General features: G+C 47.2%; 1 protein-coding gene across 2 annotated transcripts in view; it reads left to right on the plus strand.

The window, feature by feature from the left end:
* Positions 1–16,357, plus strand: part of SRGAP2 (SLIT-ROBO Rho GTPase activating protein 2) — a 488,054-nt gene that overhangs the window by 239,714 nt on the left and 231,983 nt on the right. The gene's annotated exons all lie outside the window — the stretch shown is intronic.

Below are 16,357 nucleotides of genomic sequence, written 5' to 3' on the forward strand. Positions count from 1 at the left end.
CCCGTGGTGCCTGCTGTGCGGCCTCACCTGTGTGACACCCGTGGTGCCTGCTGAGCGGCCTCACCTGTGACACCCGTGGTGCCTGCTGTGCGGCCTCACCTGTGGTACCCGTGGTGCCTGCTGAGCGGCCTCACCTGTGACACCCGTGGTGCCTGCTAAGCGGCCTCACATGTGACACCCGTGGTGCCTGCTAAGCGGCCTCACCTGTGGTGCTTCAAAAGATCGTAGTACTCGCAGAGTGCTCTATAAACTTGCTCTGAATTCTGTTTGTTTGGGTGTAAGTGTTTTTTGCCAGATCCGGTGGTTTGTAGGACTGGGGATTTGGGAATAAGACTAGGATTATAGCACTGGGAACACCCAGCATTCCACAGTAGGAAGAGCCTCGCCCAGGACACAGGGTCTACAGTGATACCCCGGGGTGGCCTTAGTTCAAGGCCCTCTCCTGCGAAGCTTGGCACCAAATGCTGTGTAAAGCCCAGTCATCTCACTCCATAAAGGTCGGTGACCAGTCAAGGTTTTTTTTTTTTTGGTTAAGAAATGCATTATAAGTTTATTTGTACTAACATATCAGTTCAATAATAAAAATAAAAAAACAGACCACGTGAAAATTGCATGTTTCTGGCCCGTGGTATTCCTGAGTGATTGACCTCATTGTTAGGCTTCACAATGCCTCCGTGATTTCAGTCACTCTGGCACCAAATGCTAGCAAAGCACCTGGGCCTCTGGGCTTGGGATACGTTACTGTTACTGTTTACGACCAGAAAGCAGTCGCTTGGCGAGGGTAGATGGGGTCATGAGGATACAAGAGGCGCCAGATAGCCTTGTACAATGTGGCACTTTGCGGCAGCTGTCATTGGATTCCGCAGCGATTTCTTCGTTATTAGTAGAGTGCAGTATGCAGCTGATATGGGTGAATTGGGCACCAGAATCAAAGTTCCTGCAATCCAGTGGCTTGCAAATGCTCCTTCTGGTTTCGGGTCCCTGTGCTATCCACCTGTGTCCTGATGCTTTCCTTGGTCCAGGTATAATTTGGACAGCAAAAAGTGCGAAGCTAGGCGGTATCTTAGGAGACTCCGGTAGTGCCTGTAGGGGGCCTTGGGATTCCAGCATGGCACTGTGGGGCCACATGGTAAATTAACAGTTAAATATTGCAAATCTCAACTGTCACTAGATTTTTTTTTTTGTTGGTGACGTGAGGGTTCTTTGTGTCCTGGCTGCCTTAGTTTTTCTTACCCTAAAAGTTCATGTATGGGTTGAGTTAATCCCAACCATATGCTCCCTGCTCCTAGATCATGGGGATGGGATGCAGTAGGTGACGTGGAGATCTAGGTTCAAGGGAAGTACTTGTCGCAACTCATAATGATTGATCCAGCACTTCAATTCCACCCCAGGCGGAAGTTAGAATCTGGTCCAGAAACGCTCCTGCTCGTCTCTCAGCACAGGTTAGGTGCCACAGGTCTCATATGGTTGACACAGTATGCAGAGGAAATATGCTGTTGCACGCCAACCAGCTTGGGAAGGGCAGGCAGTACACAGCTTCTGTCCCGGGCACACTGGTCCTTGGTCGGTGAAGCCCTTCAGATAACTGGATGCAAGGCTGGCACTTACTCAGCTCAGGGGAGCACAATAGTGCCTCTGCTTTCATTAAGTAGAGAACCTTATTTAAATTCCAAGGCTGTAACCATTCCGGGAAGGGTACATTTTCCAATACTCTTGTACTCTCAACCTGGGCAAACTCTTGGGCAGATAGTGTAAATTCCTGCCACAATTTGAAATAACCATTTGAATTGTGTCAGAGAATGCTAGCGCCAGTTCATGTTCTGTGGTTGGCATTTAGATGGGCATCACAAAACTGCAGTCAAACATCCTGTGAGGAAGGATGCTTTCCATATCTATAACCGGGTGGAGGGCACAAAGGTCCAGCGAGGAGGGCTGCATGGATTTTACGCAGGTGGTCCTCTAGACCCATCTTCGAGGAATACAGTGCAAAGACTTGACTACCTTGGGTTGCTGCAAACCAGGCAGTCTTCCCACAGAAAGACAAGGAAAATTATGATCTCCAGATTAAACCGGGGAGGTGGGGCACTCTAAGTGTCCCTGCCAGACCAGGTGAGGAACTTAATGTGTTTTCAACTGGAAATCTTCAGGGAAAGTGCATAGGAATTTTAATTGGTGGCCCGCAGGATGGCCAGCAACAACATAAATCTCCAGACATTCATCTTTAAGCTTGTTTCAACTCCTCTGGTGTTGGGAATGACCTGGAGAACTATTTCCACCCCTCTGTCTGACTACTAAGGTAACATTCTCTTTCCGGCAGTCATATTATTCTAGGTGCCTCTGCTCAAGCATAAAGGACGTACGCTGATGGGCAGCACTGTTGTGCCACCAGCGATGCTCACGGATTTGCACAGAGTAATGATGTAGATGGGTCGAGAACTCCTGCCACTCACTGGTGTCTTTACTTTGGGTTCTACATACTGATCAGGACTTTAAGAAATCCTTGCTTGATTTTTCTGGTGCTTTGGGAATCAGTGAGGGAATCCCTATGGTTCTTCGAGGTAGTGGTTGCTTATAGGAAGTAGTTGCTTCTCTCAGAATCCATTGTTCTTGTGCCATAATATCAAGGTGATTTGCTCATCAGCCATATGAGACCAAGACGATGCACCATAGCTGCTTTCTAGCCAGCCTCTTTCTCCCAGGTGTTTCCTGCATTGGTCCTTGATATGATGTCCTCAAGCTGAGTTGTTCCATATTACAGATCAGCTGTTCAGATTCCTGAGCTGTTCGGCCGTATACTGCTGTGGCCCTGTTCAAGGCGGTGGTGCTTGTGAGACCGATCATGATAACCAGAGTCCAACATTGACCAGTCTGGAGATCCGACTTCCACCCTACAGCTCCAGTTTTGCATTGCAAGTTTGAAGAGTCGATTTAAAGCCCAGGTCACAAGCAGGTTTAAAAAAAATACTTTTATGGCACGTTCCCTCTGATGCCGTTTGACCGTGCTTCTAGCGGAGTATCCTTCTATAACCCATGCCTCTAGTGACTACACTGTGGCTTCTGGACGGATCACCCTTAAAGTCAAGGCTATTAAGGTAATTTTGACTGTGTGCTGTACCGCGGCTGGCAGCGCTCCCTTGGCATACAGGCTGATTGCTCTTGCAGTAACTGACTGCTTTCTCTGGCACTGGGAGGTAGCTCACTCCTGTAGAACTGTCTGACTGCTCTTTGCTCTCCTCTCTCCTTCCTATAGTATTGCCGAATGACCAGTTTCCTGTGGTACTGGCTGACTGCTCTCATCTAGCAGTGGCTGAATCCTGTCACACTAGCATTAGCTGACTGCTCCCGCCTCCAGCAGCACTGGCCCCCTGCTCCCGCCTCCAGCAGCACTGGCCCCCTGCTCCCGCCTCCAGCAGCACTGGCCCCCTGCTCCCGCCTCCAGCAGCACTGGCCCCCTGCTCCCGCCTCCAGCAGCACTGGCCCCCTGCTCCCGCCTCCAGCAGCACTGGCCCCCTGCTCCCGCCTCCAGCAGCACTGGCCCCCTGCTCCCGCCTCCAGCAGCACTGGCCCCCTGCTCCCGCCTCCAGCAGCACTGGCCCCCTGCTCCCGCCTCCAGCAGCACTGGCCCCCTGCTCCCGCCTCCAGCAGCACTGGCCCCCTGCTCCCGCCTCCAGCAGCACTGGCCCCCTGCTCCCGCCTCCAGCAGCACTGGCCCCCTGCTCCCGCCTCCAGCAGCACTGGCCCCCTCCTCCAGCGGCGGCACTGGCCCCCTGCCCCCTCTCCCAGCGGCACTGGCCCCCTGCCCCCTCTCCCAGCGGCACTGGCCCCCTGCCCCCTCTCCCAGCGGCACTGGCCCCCTGCCCCCTCTCCCAGCGGCACTGGCCCCCTGCCCCCTCTCCCAGCGGCACTGGCCCCCCCTCTCCCAGCGGCACTGGCCCCCTGCACCATGTCCCAGCAGGACTGGCCCCCTGCACCATGTCCCAGCAGGACTGGCCCCCTGCCATCTGCCTCCAGCGGCACTGGCCCCCTGCCATCTGCCTCCAGCGGCACTGCCCCCTCCTCCAGCAGCACTGCCCCCTCCTCCAGCAGCACTGCCCCCTGGCTTCAGCCCCCTGCTCCCTCCTCCTGCAGCAGTGTCCCCCCCCTGCCATTCCCTCCTGCGGCACTGGCCCCCTGCCCCCCTCCTCCAGCGGCACTGGCCCCCTGCCCCCCTCCTCCAGCGGCACTGGCCCCCTGCCCCCCTCCTCCAGCGGCACTGGCCCCCTGCCCCCCTCCTCCAGCGGCACTGGCCCCCTGCCCCCCTCCTCCAGCGGCACTGGCCCCCTGCCCCCCTCTCCCAGCGGCACTGGCCCCCTGCCCCCTCTCCCAGCGGCACTGGCCCCCCCCTCTCCCAGCGGCACTGGCCCCCTGCACCATGTCCCAGCAGGACTGGCCCCCTGCCATCTGCCTCCAGCAGGACTGGCCCCCTGCCATCTGCCTCCAGCGGCACTGGCCCCCTGCCATCTGCCTCCAGCGGCACTGCCCCCTCCTCCAGCAGCACTGCCCCCTCCTCCAGCAGCACTGCCCCCTGGCTTCAGCCCCCTGCTCCCTCCTCCTGCAGCAGTGTCCCCCCCTGCCATTCCCTCCTGCGGCACTGGCCCCCTGCCCCCCTCCTCCAGCGGCACTGGCCCCCTGCCCCCCTCCTCCAGCGGCACTGGCCCCCTGCCCCCCTCCTCCAGCGGCACTGGCCCCCTGCTCCCGCCTCCAGCAGCACTGGCCCCCTGCTCCCTCTTAGAGCAGCCCTGGCCGCCTGCCCCCTCCTCATGTAGGAGTTATTTTGCCCGGTGGTGCTGCTGCTGCCCTTTTCTAAGCTTCCTTTGTCTAGTTTCTGTCATTGACGTTTCTAGAAGTGATTTGTAGGGAGGCATACAAGGAACCACAGATAAAGCTGGCAGGACCAACTAAAAGGGACACTAATGAAGTAATTAAAACTTTGTAAGCATACTGTGAATTAAACATTAGATTGATCTGTGGAGGGGGCAAGGTCGGAGGGTCTCAATCACTCCTGTTTTCTTCACACCTCTCTCTCCTGCAATTTCTTTGTTAGACATGTTTGCTTTTTCTCTTGATAAATTTGTGAACCTGTACACCTCACCTCATTTATTTTCAGCCCCCTCTTTCCATTTCCTTCACCTCTGCAAACCCGTCTCACACAATTCACGCACTCAACTGTACGCACTGCATTTTCTTTCGCCCTCTCAGTATTTTGACAGCGGTGTCCTCCCATCACACACTTGTGCACATAATCGCAGTCCCAGTCGGCGCCTCTGACCATTGCTTTATGCTCTCTGCAGAAAGGCCAGCGATTGGAGGAGCACGTACCCGAGCCCCTTTAAGAGTCATTGACACGCACTATGAGAAATTCGCACTGCCTGAAATCCACAGCAGTTACTCATGGGCCATCCACAACCTCCACTCACACAGGTACTTGGGATCGACTGTCTACACGGTATACATTACTAGCAGGTAGCATGCCCCCGTGGTGCTCCGTACAATTGGATTACTGTTTTGTGCTGTTGCTGTTTCTGCCCGGTCACTGCAGATTAGGTCCTACAGACTCCTACCACTGTTGCTGCAGCATAACCTTCCCGCCATAGTCACATAGCATAGTCACACCCGCCACATGATTTTAGCACCAGATGATTCTTGTACCTCGTTGCTTCCTTTTTTAAAACATTCTTCTTACCTTCCATCATTTTTGTGAGCGCCCTTTATTTTGCAGGCATCTCCGCCCGTGGACATTAGGTAGCTGTACATCCATTGCTAGGAGACACTGTAGCTCCTCCTCACTGACTGTATTCTACACATCCATTAGCGAAACACACCACGTTTTCCTTTTATACATGTTCAGGATCTACATTATGCTCGCAAAATTATTTTCGTCCTGATTATGACTCACGAAATGACCGAGAGCAGATACTCTCCGGTACTGAGTACCTGCACTTCTTTAATTCGGAAGGGATGGTACCTGCACTTCTCAGCACTGCAGCAATACATTTAATGGGAGAGTACCAGTGCTTTAAATGGAAATATAGAACTGCAGGTACCCTCTATGCCTGTTTGCTACTGGAAAGTGCCGGTACTCTTCCCATTAAATGTATTGCAGCAGGGCTGAGAAGTGCAGGCACTCTCCCTTTAAATGAAAGAAGTGCAGGTGCTCAGTACCGGACAGTACCTGCCTGTTTACAGCACTGGAGAGTCCCGGCTCTTCTCAGCTGCAGACAGGTACTTTGGTTAGTGAGCACCTGCATGTGTTTCCATTTAAAGCACTGAGAAACAGGACATTGTAAAAAGTTTCCACTACACGTTTGTGTCGCCCCCAAATTGGGCTGCTCTGTAGTCGCCAACTGCAGCGGGACCAGAGCTCGGGGGGTTAAATCAATTCAGTGATAAATAAATCAAGGTCGACGCGCAAACATCCGACTAGGCCTAAAGCCCGTGTCACGTGGTCCAGCGCCGCGACGCCCCCCGTGCGGGCAGGTAGCTCGAGGGGAAAGCCTCCGTTTGCCCTGCACTCGACGTCCAGCAGCTTGTGAAATTCATGGCGCTGTCTATATTCGCATTTTTTCTTTCAACAGGGGAGGACATCTTTTAAAGGGAAGAACAGGCGCGCGCGCTTTGATTCTGTTTTTCTCCATCATCTGCCACCTGTAATGATCTCCGCCTGGTCCACGGGCGCAGCTTTCATCTCTTGTGCGAGCCTCGGCTCTCCGCCGGTGCCGGTTCCAATCAAAGGCTGTGGCGCAGGGTTGGTTCTTCAAACCTCTCCTAGGCGCTGGAAGCGCAGATCGCCCGTCAAAGGCAGAAGCTTGTCAGACTCTATTATCCCTCGAGCTGTCAATCACGGGCACCCATCCAGAGATCTCGCCTCGTTTAAGTGGGCGACGCTTCCTGTTCTGCGCCTTCGTGGTGTTCGGTTCACAGTGGTGGGGCCAGACTAGGCCTTCCAGACAGTCTTCTGTGCATCATTAGCGCCTTACGGCGGACTCCCGCTAAATCACACCCTGGATGCTCTGCGGCACTGCGATATGTTACGAAAGGGCGAGTGCAAGGAGTATTGGAGGATACCTGGTCTGAAGACAATGCAGTGATGAAAAATTCAAAGATCTGTAAACCAAGTGACGAGTTTGGAGGTGTGGGCCCAAAACTGGGTTAAAGAGAAAAGTTTTATCAAAATTTTGCGGTCACTTTCCATGTGTTTTACTGTAGTCATTCAGGAATGCCTTGGCATCCAGGGCTTTCCAGGCAGCAGATCTGGCAGAAGGTCCTCTGGGCATGGGCACGTCTGGCTTAGTCGTGTTAGGCTTTAATGCTGAGACTTGACACTACTAGAGAAGAATTCTGTTCATTATATTAAACAAAAGGGACAGAGAGCTATTGGATATTTGATTACCGCATCGATTCAAACACTGCTGCCTTGCAGTTCACTAAAGTATACAAAAAGTCATGGTTGGAATGCTTGAATTAATCTTAGCCACTGGTAATTATGCAGGCTGCATCCCAGTACACTGTTATTTTGCACACTATGCCACCTCAGCTTTTACCCAGCCATATGCAAATCAGTCTTGACCTTGATCCAGTGGGAACCGTTCGTCCCGAGCTGCTAGGCTAGGTCCTCCCTGAACCGGAACACAATCGACCCAGGACAGATTTTGCCCTAGTTAGAGCTCTTCAGCCAGATATAACTTGGTTCATATGAAAGTGTGCACGGGACACACGACTAGGCATACCCGTCCCACTTAACTTGACACACTACAGCATAGAAAAAAATGAAGGCTGGCTTGCTTAAATTAATCTCAGTCATGGGTAATTACTCGGACCCCTTCTCATCCCATCTGAGGGTCCAAACTGAGGTGGCACAGTGCGCACAATAACGACACCTGATAGGAAGCACATGCTTTTAATAGTGTCACTTCCTTTGTCGAGAAGCGAACCACCTTCAAGCTTCTCACCCACACGTTCAAGGCCATACACAACGCAGGACCAGCCTACCTGAACCACAGCGTCTCCTTCCACATCTCCGCTAGATCCCTCCGGCCCACCCAAGTGGCCCTGGCCACTGTCCCTCGCATCTGCAAAACCACAGCCGGAGGACGATCTTTTACCTACACTGCAGCAAAGAGCTGGAACAACCTCCCCCTGCGCCTCAAAGTCAGCCGCTCACCATCTTCAGGAAGAACCTCAAGACGTGGCTCTAAGGATGAGGCCCCTCCCCCTAGCGCCTTGAGACCCTCACAAGTGAGTAGCCGCGCTTTACAAATACTGATTGATTTGTTCTGGCCTATGGTTGTATGTCTGTCCCGTTCTTTAAGGGGTTGTGTTGTAACGTCCTTCTGACGTACCAGCATATGAGAGAAGATCTTCTTAAGGAGCTCTGAAAGGAACCCAAGCCAACTTGGAGCACGACCTGATGACGAAGCATGCCAACTAGGTTGGAAGATCTGTGTAGCCTCCATTCTCCCTGGACCTAAAAAAACCTGCCGACTTATAGCCGCTTCAAACAATCCTTAATTTACAGAATGTGACACCTTTTTCTGTGAATTACATGTATTTTGGGGACTTATTATGGACCGACAAAACCGCTTTCTTTCTTAGTCATAGTGATTCCTTTTTCACAGGGACTGTGTTGTTCTGCCCCTGCTTACTTCCAGTATGTTGGCCTGTCATTTGTTTCTGTGTCATGGTGTGTGCTGGATTTTCTTCACTTGTAGTGTTTTAGGCTGCCTGTGGAGGAGTGAAAAGGAAAACAATACTTTAGAAGGAGTTTCATAGAAGCTTTTTGCTTTAAAATGTCTGCTATTTTTCTGAACAGTACTGGTTAGCTGGTTTATGTGCCCAGTTTCTCATATTAACAAACTAGCTGATAACTGCAGGTCAATAATTTGCATTATTTATGTATTGTTAGGCAAGCTTTCCGCTTTACCTCCCACATCAAAACATTACAATAAATGGTGGTATTGAATGTCATCAGTGCACTTATCACCACAAAGTTAATATTTAATTTGTGTTTACCTCAATTGGGGAAAGTGATGTTTAAGTCTATATAGCAAAATGTATATTTCCTCTGAATCACTCGTGGTGCTGATCTTATTTCGAATTTAGAACTTTGTGAAAGCAAAATAATTGTGAATATTCCTTCTGAGCCTGCACTGTTGAATCTATTCCACGTAAATGAAAAGGGGGTGTAGACAGGGGGCTTGGAATCTAAATGAGAATTATTTTGGGTATTCTTTGATATACATGGTATATTTTTTCCATATCAGAACTGCTCTCCCTGTGCACTTAGTGGGCACGTGGGTGGATACGTTGGAGTTGCCAAAAATTAAAACCTTATGGAAAGATATTATTTAATTTATTCTAGAGACTAGTATTTTTGCCTCATCAAAAACACAAACGTCTTTTCCATAACTGCGATGCGTGTGGACTGTTAAAAAGGGAATATACTGTTTATCCCTCTGATAAATATATTTGCCAAAAAAGTAATATTGAAGAATTGGGTAAAATATCAGTGTCTAAAATTTGAAGAGTTACTTTCTACAGTTGTGAATTTTGCGGTAAATGAAAGATGGAGTTCTGCATCGAACACCAGAGAAAGCATCCAAAGCAAAGACAGGAACTCGGGGGTGTGTGCAGTCTAGGCGGATCGTGTTTACTGCAAAAATGCATTTGTAATCCACCAGTGACACTTTATAACCTGCTCGAAATTTTGCCTTCTGTCAGGTCTTAAATGGATTTAAGTAAACCGCATTTAAAGAAGAGTATTTTTCCATATGGACTGGTAAAACAGCATCAAAGCTTTTCTGTAATAGATTAACCACTGACATTTATGACTCCTGTTGAGGCTCGTCAGAGGCTCTTACTCCTTACAAGCTTATGGGGATTTTAAAAAATCGATAAAACAAAGAAATAAACTGTGGGATGATCACAACTTAGGTAGCGAGTGTTCATAGTGAAACATCAATAATCCACTAACAATACTCTAACTTTCCTTCTCAAATGCACAATAGAGACAGACAAATTCCATTGAAATGTAAATTATGAAGTGAAAAAAAGGGTGAGGAGCACAGGCTTAGTTGATAATTGTTGATGCGTTTAAGAGCTGCCTAGTGTGTTAGCTGTGTGACAGTCTTTCCCCGTCCAAGGCCACAGCCTTGTTGGATTATTTAAATGCAGTTGGTGGTGTGTTGAATGTTGCTGAATTAGCAATACAGATAACAACATAAGATATAGCCATGTCCTACAGCAACCTTTGATTATGGATGTATAACATGAGTGGGACCTCTGTAGATTCGTTAAGATTTAGCTGTGCCCCTTATGCATCAACATCATAATTGTTATCCCATTTATCTAATTAACCCAAGTTGTCTGGACTTAATGAAAAACATTTCAAATTAGTCAGTTTTTCCATAAATGGCTATCTTTCTCTTGCATTTCATGTCCTAAAAAAGTAAGCCACCTTTCTATGGTCTGGCTTTGACAGTGCAGCTGTCACCAGATAATTATGTGAGGTTCACTAGAGAGGGACAGTGGCACCGCCCACATGCAAGGAGCTAGGAGTACGTTTTGATTGGGCAGAAGTTGTGCGCTTCCTCAAAATGAGCGCTTGACCTCCACACAGCTGTGATCTTTTCATTTATTTATCCAGCAGCCTGAGCTTGAACTTTCAGGGGCAGCATATGGCATGTAATGCTTTTAAAGTGTCTTAGATAACTAGATAATTTATGGTGTTTTTCTTTGTCAGTAGCACAGATGGGAGGAGTGTAGTCATTAACCTACATGGGTATTTCGGTCTGGCTTGAAAGTGCCACTGTCACTTGATCTTTTACCCTTAACCAATATTATTCTACAGTTCTTTGCTGCAAACAAAAAACTGGAGAATAACATTGCTAAGGTATATACTTGTAATGCTTCACATTGCCATACAATATTCCTTTAAAGCCAGACCTATTGGCAATTGCCAATGCCGTATTAATTCTTCTTTAGCACAGGAATTTATTCCAGACTGTCTTTGTGCAGTCACACCATATGAGTTGGTGTTCAATAATTTATTCCTAGCTCTTATGCTTTGAGAGTGTCAGGTTGTTGTATGTGTTTTGAATACATGAATGAATAAGTTGGTGTTTTAGATTTTTTGCTGATTCTCCTGAGTACACATACCCTCACAATTTATGCTCTGATGTAGGGCTCAGTTTTGACCCACGTTACACCATCTGGTTTCTGAGTGAATCTGTGATCTCATTTGCCTTCTGATATGGCCTAACTGGACTGTGATCTGCTCTAGATATAATCATGCAGTTTGCATCACAGTATCATTATGAAGTGTGCACGCCCGGGGCACCTATTGTAGATACTAACAATCGATTATGGGGAGGCTGTTGTCACAAGATTCTGAAGCATTGCAGAAGTTTGAATGCTGGGCTGGATTGCACTGTGCCCTAATTCAGTCTTATGGGTGTAGAACGGGTTACAGAGGTAATTCAGGTTTGCGCCATTGTCAGTGATGCCAAAGGTTTTGTTTTTACGCTGTATAACCAAGCAGAGTCTATCATTTCTTTTCTGCCATTGTTTTATAGCAGAGTGATGTGAGGAGTGATCTGACCAATCCTATCTCCCATTTCTTCAGTTGCGAGGCATTGTATTTTTCATTATGAACCTTTAGGTACATAGCCTCACCCATAAAACAAGTCAGAAGAACCCTGATGAACCACAACATGTTACACAAATGCATGTACATATAAGCAATAAACTCACCTGGATGTGTGTTAGGATATCAGCATGTTGGAGGTGCAGATAATGTTGTACATTTTCCTGAAGGCTAAAACTTTGAATTGGCTGTGGTGCATTTTTGGAGCGTTGTACTCGGCAGCTGAGGCCAGGCGCAGAAATAATGGTCTCCGCAGAAGATCTCGATAAGCAAGGTGCTTGAAGGATGGGTTACATCGTGGAGCATGCGCTGATTTTCGCATTAAACAGGTTAATGCTGCCCAAAATGTGACTCTCTAAGCAGGGTTGCAGAATAACTGTGTGAAGATGAAAAGTCAGCCCTGATTGAAAGATTTCTGGAAAGTTCGTTTGTAAAGGGACAGTGCCATTCTATGCTGCAGATTGTGCGGAACTGGCATGTAGCGAAGAGATGTTTTCCTTCCACTGAAGGGTCTAACAGATTTCATTTAAAGACCGTTCTGGATGCTCAGACTGAGGCTGTGAATGCTTACAAGGGAATGCTCTTGGCTCTTGCTTGAGGTAGTTCACCTGACAGTCCATCTCTTGAGCACGCGTTAGCCAAATATGTTGATTGGACTTTTTATGTTTTATGTGGTAAACTTGAGGCACACTGGCTGGGTTTAAAAGGAAATACAAGGACTAGGGTCCTTGTATTTCCTTTAGTGTGTCATGGTTCGGGCTGGAGTTGGTTGTTGGTGGTGTGTGTAACCCTCTCACCGGAGTACAGAGAAGAAAACTAACATTAGTTGCTCATTAGTGTTCTGAGATCATGGTCTGCGTTGGAATTGGGCAGCCGTTTGATTAGGATTGCCTGAGGAGTAGTTGGTATAATCGACGGAGATGCAATTAAAGTGCCATCGGGAGTAAATGGCCCTGAGCGGGTTAGCTTTACTTGAGTGTTGGCTAGATCATGCATGTACGATATTATTGTTGCCAGTATCTAATGAGGACCCTCCGTCTTCGATTATCCCTACACACGGATGCTGGGGAGATTTCTGCTGCTTGCAAGGCCCAGGTGAGCTGCACTGTTAAGGTTTTGCTACGGTTGAAAGCTGCTCTCTCCACTCTAGGTCCAGGCCCGGGGATGCATTTAGTTTACCCCAGCTGTCTTAAATGTTAAAATAGAATTGTTTCAAGAAAGGCTGCATCCCACGCACCATCGTAGACCGTTGTCAGGGGAAGACACTTGGGGCTGATGGATTTGCAGGAGAATTGAATTATGTAATAGAAGAAAGATGGGGACATCTTCTATTTGTGATTTCCCTATGGTCTGATTCTCAAGTGCTCTCCATTCTTGCCTCAATTCACAGCTGCTGCAGAATTACTTCGGTTAAGGTTGTTTTATGCCTATGTTGGGCCCTTGTCAATGTGTCTTTATTCACCATGCCTGGTCCTTTCTTTTTCTGTTATGTTTGGGTGCCTTATACATCGTCATTTTTAGGTATTATTGCTAGCTGATAATATTAAAGGTAACAACTGCGAGTAAAAAAATGTTTCAAGGCTAACAAAATGTAGAGCCGAGTATATTTTCACCCAGTCGATGTGCACGAGGGGTTTTCCACAATAGTTGGTGCAAGATGTTGTTGTTTACATGGTTTGGGAATTCCTCTGTTTTGATTAGTATATAGGACAACTTGTTATTTGAATGTGTGTTTAGCTATTGTGTGTATGGGGCTGCACCATTCAGTTGACATCATATTGACAGGCATTTCCTCGTAATTTACATTTAAAGCGTTAAGTGTGAAGCTGGTGCGTAGCTGGATTTACCATAACCGATTGTAGGCCTCAGTAAATCTGACTTTTTATGAGGATCTTGCCAGGAATAGCAGTTTCCTGCAGGAGTCCACACATTACTGTCTTTGTGTGTTCATGGACAATCGTGCCACAGCTGTTCTGATTGGCTGCAGGCTAGCATAATAGTCTTAACGAAAGTCCCCATCCCCATTGGTTGAAAGGGTGGCAAATCAGATTGTTGAAACAATAATATTGTGATTGTCCACCCTTTAAAAATCAATCTGAATATGTAAGCGTCTTGCATAGCGATGGATACCCTAAGCCTCTGCTCCTTACATTCTGCAGTTCAGGGCGGAGGATTTCAGTGCTTGTTACCAAAATGAATCCTATGCTTGTTCACCTGCAGGGCCAATTTTGGCAGATTTTCAGTCTATTCCACTGATTTTGGCCAGTTTCTGTGTACGACGAAGTTTGTCATCAAAGCCTCTGTTTTGACATTGCTGATTTAACCTACTAAGCACGAATGATATGATCACATGGCCCTGCTCTGTTGTGCGCTTTTTCCATGCGAGCCACACACTTATGGCCCTGCTCTACTATGCGCCCTGAGTTTGGTCCCTTCCAAACTAAAGCAAGGTAGCCTTCCATGCGCATTACACACCGTTGTTAGCCATCATGTGAAACGACTCCTGGGGTTTTTGCATAGACCCAGGAGAAAGAATTCTTAACTTTACGCACCTTGGTGTCACTTTCTGGGTTCATACTTCGGATTAATTTACTGGACTAGGGATGTAAATACCTGGCTGTTTGCACAACCCTCACGTTTTGCTGCCCTGATGGGACTTCAACACTACAAAAGAGTTTGAAACTGTTTGCTTATCTTAAATGCATGGCTATCATCTATAATATATACATGTATTGTACACAGCGATTTCACTGTAAGTGTATTTAGATGAAAGCGCATGTGAAAGACCGAGGTGTAGGAGACACTACATTTCTGGGTGGGACACAGACAGCCTGGGGCGGAGCTGAAGCAAGGATCTGGATTGGTTCTAAGAACCAGAACAAGAGCTGGGCCTTCCAACGGTGTAAATGAGGCAACAAATGTCATGAAAAAACTGCGATGGATTTTCAAATAAAAAAATGTAATTTTCGATGTTTCCAGTGTCTCAATTAAGAATATACAGTTTTATCACTGAATTGAGTGACAATTAATGTTTTAAAAAAATAAAATATTGAAAAACACCCACATTCTTCTTTGCACAAGTTTTCCAAAATGCCAGTTTGCCATGTCCTCTACTTGTATAACCAGTGTTTTTATTACATATGAACTAAGATTATTTTATATTAACCATGTGTAAGTGAGGTTTTTGTATAGTGCAGAGCCTGTGCTGAATTACCTCAATGTGCTCTGAAACTGGTTGGTTAAAGAAAATGATACGTAGTTAAGTAACACAATAGATTGGTAGTAACATACTTTTGTCAAGTAAGAATGACTGGTTTGAGTCCAGGATTCTGGGTGGCACATCGAACATTTTCGAGTCTGTAGAGTTATATCCTTCCCTTTTCAATTTACATCAAACGGCTTTGTGTTCAGTTATTCAATTAGTTTTAGTATATGGAGTTCTATAAATGCCCTTATCACACCTTAAATCACACTAAAACTACAGGGAGTGCAGAATTATTAGGCAAGTTGTATTTTTGAGGATTAATTTTATTATTGAACAACAACCATGTTCTCAATGAACCCAAAAAACTCATTAATATCAAAGCTGAATATTTTTGTAAGTAGTTTTTAGTTTGTTTTTAGTTTTAGCTATGTTAGGGGGATATCTGTGTGTGCAGGTGACTATTTCTGTGCATAATTATTAGGCAACTTAACAAAAAAAAAATATATACCCATTTCAATTATTTATTATTACCAGTGAAACCAATATAACATCTCAACATTTACAAATATACATTTCTGACATTCAAAAACAAAACAAAAACAAATCAGTGACCAATATAGCCACCTTTCTTTGCAAGGACACTCAAAAGCCTGCCATCCATGGATTCTGTCAGTGTTTTGATCTGTTCACCATCAACATTGCGTGCAGCAGCAACCACAGCCTCCCAGACACTGTTCAGAGAGGTGTACTGTTTTCCCTCCTTGTAAATCTCACATTTGATGATGGACCACAGGTTCTCAATGGGGTTCAGATCAGGTGAACAAGGAGGCCATGTCATTAGATTTCCTTCTTTTATACCCTTTCTTGCCAGCCACGCGGTGGAGTACTTGGACGCGTGTGATGGAGCATTGTCCTGCATGAAAATCATGTTTTTCTTGAAGGATGCAGACTTCTTCCTGTACCACTGCTTGAAGAAGGTGTCTTCCAGGAACTGGCAGTAGGACTGGGAGTTGAGCTTGACTCCATCCTCAACCCGAAAAGGCCCCACAAGCTCATCTTTGATGATACCAGCCCAAACCAGTACTCCACCTCCACCTTGCTGGCGTCTGAGTCGGACTGGAGCTCTCTGCCCTTTACCAATCCAGCCACGGGCCCATCCATCTGGCCCATCAAGACTCACTCTCATTTCATCAGTCCATAAAACCTTAGAAAAATCAGTCTTGAGATATTTCTTGGCCCAGTCTTGACGTTTCAGCTTGTGTGTCTTGTTCAGTGGTGGTCGTCTTTCAGCCTTTCTTACCTTGGCCATGTCTCTGAGTATTGCACACCTTGTGCTTTTGGGCACTCCAGTGATGTTGCAGCTCTGAAATATGGCCAAACTGGTGGCAAGTGGCATTGTGGCAGCTGCACGCTTGACTTTTCTCAGTTCATGGGCAGTTATTTTGCGCCTTGGTTTTTCCACACGCTTCTTG

The sequence above is a fragment of the Pleurodeles waltl genome, chromosome 6 (genome assembly GCF_031143425.1).
Source record: "Pleurodeles waltl isolate 20211129_DDA chromosome 6, aPleWal1.hap1.20221129, whole genome shotgun sequence".
NCBI lineage: Eukaryota > Metazoa > Chordata > Amphibia > Caudata > Salamandridae > Pleurodeles > Pleurodeles waltl.